We start from the raw sequence: 8,636 nt of genomic DNA on the forward strand, positions 1-8,636 counted from the left end.
CAGAGGAAGCTCCAGGAGGCATGGTGCTCTTGTACTCCTCTGTGAGGCTGGACAGAGGAAGCTCCAGGAGGCATGGTGCTCTTGTACTCCTCTGTGAGGCTGGACAGAGGAAGCTCCAGGAGGCATGGTGCTCTTGTACTCCTCTGTGAGGCTGGACAGAGGAAGCTCCAGGAGGCATGGTGCTCTTGTACTCCTCTGTGAGGCTGGACAGAGGAAGCTCCAGGAGGCATGGTGCTCTTGTACTCCTCTGTGAGGCTGGACAGAGGAAGATCCAGGAGGCATGGTGCTCTTGTACTCCTCTGTGAGGCTGGACAGAGGAAGCTCCAGGAGGCATGGTGCTCTTGTACTCCTCTGTGAGGCTGGACAGAGGAAGCTCCAGGAGGCATGGTGCTCTTGTACTCCTCTGTGAGGCTGGACAGAGGAAGATCCAGGAGGCATGGTGCTCTTGTACTCCTCTGTGAGGCTGGACAGAGGAAGCTCCAGGAGGCATGGTGCTCTTGTACTCCTCTGTGAGGCTGGACAGAGGAAGCTCCAGGAGGCATGGTGCTCTTGTACTCCTCTGTGAGGCTGGACAGAGGAAGATCCAGGAGGCATGGTGCTCTTGTACTCCTCTGTGAGGCTGGACAGAGGAAGCTCCAGGAGGCATGGTGCTCTTGTACTCCTCTGTGAGGCTGGACAGAGGAAGCTCCAGGAGGCATGGTGCTCTTGTACTCCTCTGTGAGGCTGGACAGAGGAAGCTCCAGGAGGCATGGTGCTCTTGTACTCCTCTGTGAGGCTGGACAGAGGAAGCTCCAGGAGGCATGGTGCTCTTGTACTCCTCTGTGAGGCTGGACAGAGGAAGCTCCAGGAGGCATGGTGCTCTTGTACTCCTCTGTGAGGCTGGACAGAGGAAGCTCCAGGAGGCATGGTGCTCTTGTACTCCTCTGTGAGGCTGGACAGAGGAAGCTCCAGGAGGCATGGTGCTCTTGTACTCCTCTGTGAGGCTGGACAGAGGAAGCTCCAGGAGGCATGGTGTTCTTGTACTCCTCTGTGAGGCTGGACAGAGGAAGCTCCAGGAGGCATGGTGCTCTTGTACTCCTCTGTGAGGCTGGACAGAGGAAGCTCCAGGAGGCATGGTGCTCTTGTACTCCTCTGTGAGGCTGGACAGAGGAAGCTCCAGGAGGCATGGTGCTCTTGTACTCCTCTGTGAGGCTGGACAGAGGAAGCTCCAGGAGGCATGGTGCTCTTGTACTCCTCTGTGAGGCTGGACAGAGGAAGCTCCAGGAGGCATGGTGCTCTTGTACTCCTCTGTGAGGCTGGACAGAGGAAGCTCCAGGAGGCATGGTGCTCTTGTACTCCTCTGTGAGGCTGGACAGAGGAAGCTCCAGGAGGCATGGTGCTCTTGTACTCCTCTGTGAGGCTGGACAGAGGAAGCTCCAGGAGGCATGGTGCTCTTGTACTCCTCTGTGAGGCTGGACAGAGGAAGCTCCAGGAGGCATGGTGCTCTTGTACTCCTCTGTGAGGCTGGACAGAGGAAGCTCCAGGAGGCATGGTGCTCTTGTACTCCTCTGTGAGGCTGGACAGAGGAAGATCCAGGAGGCATGGTGCTCTTGTACTCCTCTGTGAGGCTGGACAGAGGAAGCTCCAGGAGGCATGGTGCTCTTGTACTCCTCTGTGAGGCTGGACAGAGGAAGCTCCAGGAGGCATGGTGCTCTTGTACTCCTCTGTGAGGCTGGACAGAGGAAGATCCAGGAGGCATGGTGCTCTTGTACTCCTCTGTGAGGCTGGACAGAGGAAGCTCCAGGAGGCATGGTGCTCTTGTACTCCTCTGTGAGGCTGGACAGAGGAAGCTCCAGGAGGCATGGTGCTCTTGTACTCCTCTGTGAGGCTGGACAGAGGAAGATCCAGGAGGCATGGTGCTCTTGTACTCCTCTGTGAGGCTGGACAGAGGAAGCTCCAGGAGGCATGGTGCTCTTGTACTCCTCTGTGAGGCTGGACAGAGGAAGCTCCAGGAGGCATGGTGCTCTTGTACTCCTCTGTGAGGCTGGACAGAGGAAGCTCCAGGAGGCATGGTGCTCTTGTACTCCTCTGTGAGGCTGGACAGAGGAAGCTCCAGGAGGCATGGTGCTCTTGTACTCCTCTGTGAGGCTGGACAGAGGAAGCTCCAGGAGGCATGGTGCTCTTGTACTCCTCTGTGAGGCTGGACAGAGGAAGCTCCAGGAGGCATGGTGCTCTTGTACTCCTCTGTGAGGCTGGACAGAGGAAGCTCCAGGAGGCATGGTGCTCTTGTACTCCTCTGTGAGGCTGGACAGAGGAAGATCCAGGAGGCATGGTGCTCTTGTACTCCTCTGTGAGGCTGGACAGAGGAAGCTCCAGGAGGCATGGTGCTCTTGTACTCCTCTGTGAGGCTGGACAGAGGAAGCTCCAGGAGGCATGGTGCTCTTGTACTCCTCTGTGAGGCTGGACAGAGGAAGCTCCAGGAGGCATGGTGCTCTTGTACTCCTCTGTGAGGCTGGACAGAGGAAGCTCCAGGAGGCATGGTGCTCTTGTACTCCTCTGTGAGGCTGGACAGAGGAAGCTCCAGGAGGCATGGTGCTCTTGTACTCCTCTGTGAGGCTGGACAGAGGAAGCTCCAGGAGGCATGGTGCTCTTGTACTCCTCTGTGAGGCTGGACAGAGGAAGCTCCAGGAGGCATGGTGCTCTTGTACTCCTCTGTGAGGCTGGACAGAGGAAGATCCAGGAGGCATGGTGCTCTTGTACTCCTCTGTGAGGCTGGACAGAGGAAGCTCCAGGAGGCATGGTGCTCTTGTACTCCTCTGTGAGGCTGGACAGAGGAAGCTCCAGGAGGCATGGTGCTCTTGTACTCCTCTGTGAGGCTGGACAGAGGAAGCTCCAGGAGGCATGGTGCTCTTGTACTCCTCTGTGAGGCTGGACAGAGGAAGCTCCAGGAGGCATGGTGCTCTTGTACTCCTCTGTGAGGCTGGACAGAGGAAGCTCCAGGAGGCATGGTGCTCTTGTACTCCTCTGTGAGGCTGGACAGAGGAAGCTCCAGGAGGCATGGTGCTCTTGTACTCCTCTGTGAGGCTGGACAGAGGAAGCTCCAGGAGGCATGGTGCTCTTGTACTCCTCTGTGAGGCTGGACAGAGGAAGCTCCAGGAGGCAGGGTGCTCTTGTACTCCTCTGTGAGGCTGGACACAGGAAGCTCCAGGAGGCATGGTGCTCTTGTACTCCTCTGTGAGGCTGGACAGAGGAAGCTCCAGGAGGCATGGTGTTCTTGTACTCCTCTGTGAGGCTGGACAGAGGAAGCTCCAGGAGGCATGGTGCTCTTGTACTCCTCTGTGAGGCTGGACAGAGGAAGCTCCAGGAGGCATGGTGCTCTTGTACTCCTCTGTGAGGCTGGACAGAGGAAGCTCCAGGAGGCATGGTGCTCTTGTACTCCTCTGTGAGGCTGGACAGAGGAAGCTCCAGGAGGCATGGTGCTCTTGTACTCCTCTGTGAGGCTGGACAGAGGAAGCTCCAGGAGGCATGGTGCTCTTGTACTCCTCTGTGAGGCTGGACAGAGGAAGCTCCAGGAGGCATGGTGCTCTTGTACTCCTCTGTGAGGCTGGACAGAGGAAGCTCCAGGAGGCATGATGCTCTTGTACTCCTCTGTGAGGCTGGACAGAGGAAGCTCCAGGAGGCATGGTGCTCTTGTACTCCTCTGTGAGGCTGGACAGAGGAAGCTCCAGGAGGCATGGTGCTCTTGTACTCCTCTGTGAGGCTGGACAGAGGAAGCTCCAGGAGGCATGGTGCTCTTGTACTCCTCTGTGAGGCTGGACAGAGGAAGCTCCAGGAGGCATGGTGCTCTTGTACTCCTCTGTGAGGCTGGACAGAGGAAGCTCCAGGAGGCATGGTGCTCTTGTACTCCTCTGTGAGGCTGGACAGAGGAAGCTCCAGGAGGCATGGTGCTCTTGTACTCCTCTGTGAGGCTGGACAGAGGAAGCTCCAGGAGGCATGGTGCTCTTGTACTCCTCTGTGAGGCTGGACAGAGGAAGCTCCAGGAGGCATGGTGCTCTTGTACTCCTCTGTGAGGCTGGACAGAGGAAGATCCAGGAGGCCTGGTGCTCTTGTACTCCTCTGTGAGGCTGGACAGAGGAAGCTCCAGGAGGCCTGGTGCTCTTGTACTCCTCTGTGAGGCTGGACAGAGGAAGCTCCAGGAGGCCTTTCCCATGCATACGTACATAGGCCAGTCACTCTGTGCTAAATGTGCTGACCTCATCACATTTGGGCATGTCCTGTAGTTTTATCATGTAGTTGTATCCTGTAGTTTTATCCTGTAGTTTTATACTGTAGTTTTATCATGTAGTTTTATCCTGTAGTTTTATCCTGTAGTTTTATACTGTAGTTTTATCATGTAGTTTTATCCTGTAGTTTTATCCTGCAGTTTTATCATAAACTACAGGATAAAACTACATGATACAAATACATGATAAAACTACATGATAAAACTACAGGATAAAACTGGCCTCATAAACTACAGGATAAAACTACAGGATAAAACTACAGTTTAAAACTACAGGATAAAACCACATGATAAAACTACAGGATAAAACCACATGATAAAACTACATGATAAAACTACAGGATAAAACTACAGGATAAAACTACAGGATAAAACTGGCCTCATAAACTACAGGATAAAACCACATGATAAAACTACAGGATAAAACTACATGATAAAACTACAGGATAAAACTACAGGATAAAACTACAGGATAAAACCACATGATAAAACTACAGGATAAAACTACAGGATAAAACTACAGGATAAAACTACATGATACAACTACATTATACAACTACAGGATACAACTACAGGATAAAACTAACTACATGATAAAACTACAGGATACATCTACAGGATAAAACTACAGGATAAAACTACAGGATAAAACTACAGGATAAAACTACAGGATAAAACTACATGATAAAACTACATGATAAAACTACATGATAAAACTACATGATAAAACTACAGGATAAAACTACATGATAAAACTACAGGATGAAACTACAGGATAAAACTGGCCTCATAAACTACAGGATAAAACTACAGAACTACAGGATAAAACCACAGGATAAAACTACAGTTTAAAACTACAGGATAAAACCACATGATAAAACTACAGGATAAAACCACATGATAAAACTACATGATAAAACTACAGGATAAAACTACAGGATAAAACTACAGGATAAAACTGGCCTCATAAACTAGGTAAAACCACATGATAAAACTACAGGATAAAACTAAATGATAAAACTACAGGATAAAACTACAGGATAAAACTACAGGATAAAACCACATGATAAAACTACAGGATAAAATTACAGGATAAAACTACAGGATAAAACTACATGATACAACTACATTATACAACTACAGGATACAACTACAGGATAAAACTAACTACATGATAAATCTACAGGATAAAACTACAGGATAAAACTACAGGATAAAACTACAGGATAAAACTACATGATAAAACTACAGGATAAAACTACAGGATAAAACTACAGGATAAAACGACATGATAAAACTACAGGATAAAACTACATGATAAAACTACATGATAAAACTACATGATAAAACTACAGGATAAAACTACATGATAAAACTACAGGATGAAACTACAGGATAATTGTGAAATTATTTTTGAAAGAATTGTGAAAAAGAATTGTGAAAAAAGAATTGTGAAAAAAGAATTGTGAAAAAAGAATTGTGAAAAAAGAATTGTGGCACTGAGTGCCGCGCTACGAGCTTTTAGGTCTGCTATTTTTAAAAAATTGTGAAAAATGAAACATTTAAAAAAAAATCACACCCGTGTGAACTGAGTGGTGTAAGGTTTTATATAGCATGATCAGCTGTGGTCTGACGTAATGTCTGACGTAATTTAAAGATCTTTGGCTAGGTAGGGTCGTCTTCTGATGTGATGATTTGTGACCATGAAGTTGATTCAGCTGGAGTTTTTGTCCGATGTGAGGTATTATATAAGGTAAGGTATTATATAGCCTGATCAGCTCTGATCTGACGTAATGAAATCACACCCGGATGTGATTTCACAACTGGCTTTTTTTGTGCAGAAAAAATGAGCATGGTTGCTATGTTCACCCTGTTCACCCGGGTGTGATTTAATTACGTCAGAAATTATTTTGAACATAGCAACCATGCTCATTTTTTTCTGCACACAAAAGCCAGTTGTAGGAGTGGTTTACACCACTCAAAAAATGGAAAAAATATTTCTTAAATGCCATTCTTGTGGCTTTTCAAGCAGGCCAGGACCTAAGGAGGCGGTTTGGGACATACCTGGGCAAGCAGTCCTGGAGGTAGGTGGGAGCGAGAGACCATTTAAAGCTTTATAAACAAGTAAAATAACGTTAAAAGAATTGTGAAAAAATTGTGAAATAACTTTCAGGAATATAGACAATGTTTCAGCGTTGGGTCGCAACTCAAAGCCTCTGTAAATCTCCCAAAATGTCCTCCATATACCAGTTAATCTTTAAAAACACACACACACACACACACACACACACACACACACACACACACACACACACACACACACACACACACACACACACACACACACACACACACACACACACACACACACACACACACACACACACACACACACACACACACACACACACACACACACACACCCTCTGTTGCCTGCCCTTGAGCAACCCATTGTTACAAGCTTATTTTGTAGAAAGTGCTTTATAAATACAGATGTGAATTTTGATGTTATTGATGAGAGACATCATGCACAGCAGTGTTGTTTTTGGCAGCAAAATTTGATTTTAGTTTTAGCCATAGTCTCTTGAATAGTTTTCATTTAGTTTTAGTCACATTTTAGTCACCTGGAATGTCTTAGTGTTAGTCTAGTTTTAGTCGACTAAATGTCATAAGATTTTAGTTGACTAAATATCACAGTTGATTTAGTCGACTAAAATGTATTTTAGCCTTGATGCCGTCATAATGGCTGTTTTTACACTTGCTGAAAATACAAGCTCACAACGCGTCACACTGTGACACATTGTGAGCTTGTAGATCTGCTATTTTCAGCATGCAACCAAGTGTAAAATAACTGGATACTGGATCTCTTCTCCACTAGTCCCTGCCTAACATTTTAGTCTAGTTTTTATTTGTTGAAGAAATTGTCAGTATATTTAGTCTTAGTTTTAGTCATCGTAGCTTAGTTTCCATTTAGTTTTCGTCAGTGAAAAAAGGTAGTCGACGAACATTTTTCCTCTTAGTTTTAGTCGACGAAAACAACACTGGTGTATTGAAATTCAATAAAAAGGTTACTTTTCAGGATTCCAATTCAAAAATAGCAAAAAAAAATATTCAGGTTTTCAATTCAAATATAGCAAAAATAGCTGATCTACAAGCTCAAAACGCATCGCATTGCGACGCATTTTGAGCTTGTAGATCAGCTATTTTTGCTATGACAGTAATATGCACTGTGGCCCTCTGGAGTGAGTGTGGAAATATATTGGCCCTCGTCATCGTCAAAGTAGCCCATCTCTGCTCTATACCGTATGCCCAGCATGTCATTCTTGTTTACAAATATGGAAGAAATGTTTTTGATGATATGTTTAAGACCCCAGGAAGAGTAGCTGCTGTGACTCACAGTAAACTAATCTAATAAATACATCAATAATAAATCAAAAACAAGCCAAATGTAATTTTTGTGTATTATGTTCTAACGTCCAATGTGTTGTATATGACAAATGAATCGTCCAGTAAAATGTCATCCATGACAACCCTGTATAGCTGAGTGTAGACTAGAGGGACTGGCAGAGTCCTGACAAGGCAGAGGAAGAAGATAAGGGGGATTGACACATGATTGACACATGTTTTTATCTTGTGACAGTCATCGCTCACACTACATGCGTCTTTTCATGTGTTCTTCAAAAATATGTGGCCTGGCTGCATGCAGGGATGGCTACGGACTTACAGTGTTCTACAAATCCTTATCATATTTTATGGAATAGTTATAATTCCATAAAATACCGTGGTCAAGTGTGCGTGCGTGCGTGCGTGCGTGCGTGCGTGCGTGCGTGCGTGCGTCACAAATTCTCCCAGATGTGGGCCCTGACAGTGAACCTAACCAATATTTCTTAAAAAAAAAAAAAGATCTAGCCGCCAAAACCAGCAATTCTTCCTAAATACAATCCCATTAGAACAAACAAAAAACTATACCTCGGCCCAAACATCAGCAGCACAGCGAACTTCAACCAAGATGTAAAGTAAACGACCTGAGAACAGGACCTGCCATCAAAAGAAACATCAACTAGACATCCCAAATAAAACCTGGCTTAAAATACTGTACTCTGTGAACCAATTTCCGTCTATGGCAGTGATATCATGGGGACCATTAGCAAACCAAGACCTCAAAAAATGGGATAAACGCCACATCGAGACCTCTGCAAATCCATTCTCCAGGACCGAGCAGAAAACCCCACAAACACAAACAGAGCCAACAGATAGAAAACCCATTGGACTAAAACAAATTATAAAACAGCAAAAGGAAAGCTATCTGACTGACACAATGGAAAGAACCCAAACGCAGAGTAAACTAGAATGCTATCTGGCCCACAGAGAACAC

The sequence above is a fragment of the Electrona antarctica genome, assembly GCF_951216825.1.
Source record: "Electrona antarctica genome assembly, chromosome: 17".
Taxonomy (NCBI): Eukaryota; Metazoa; Chordata; class Actinopteri; order Myctophiformes; family Myctophidae; genus Electrona; species Electrona antarctica.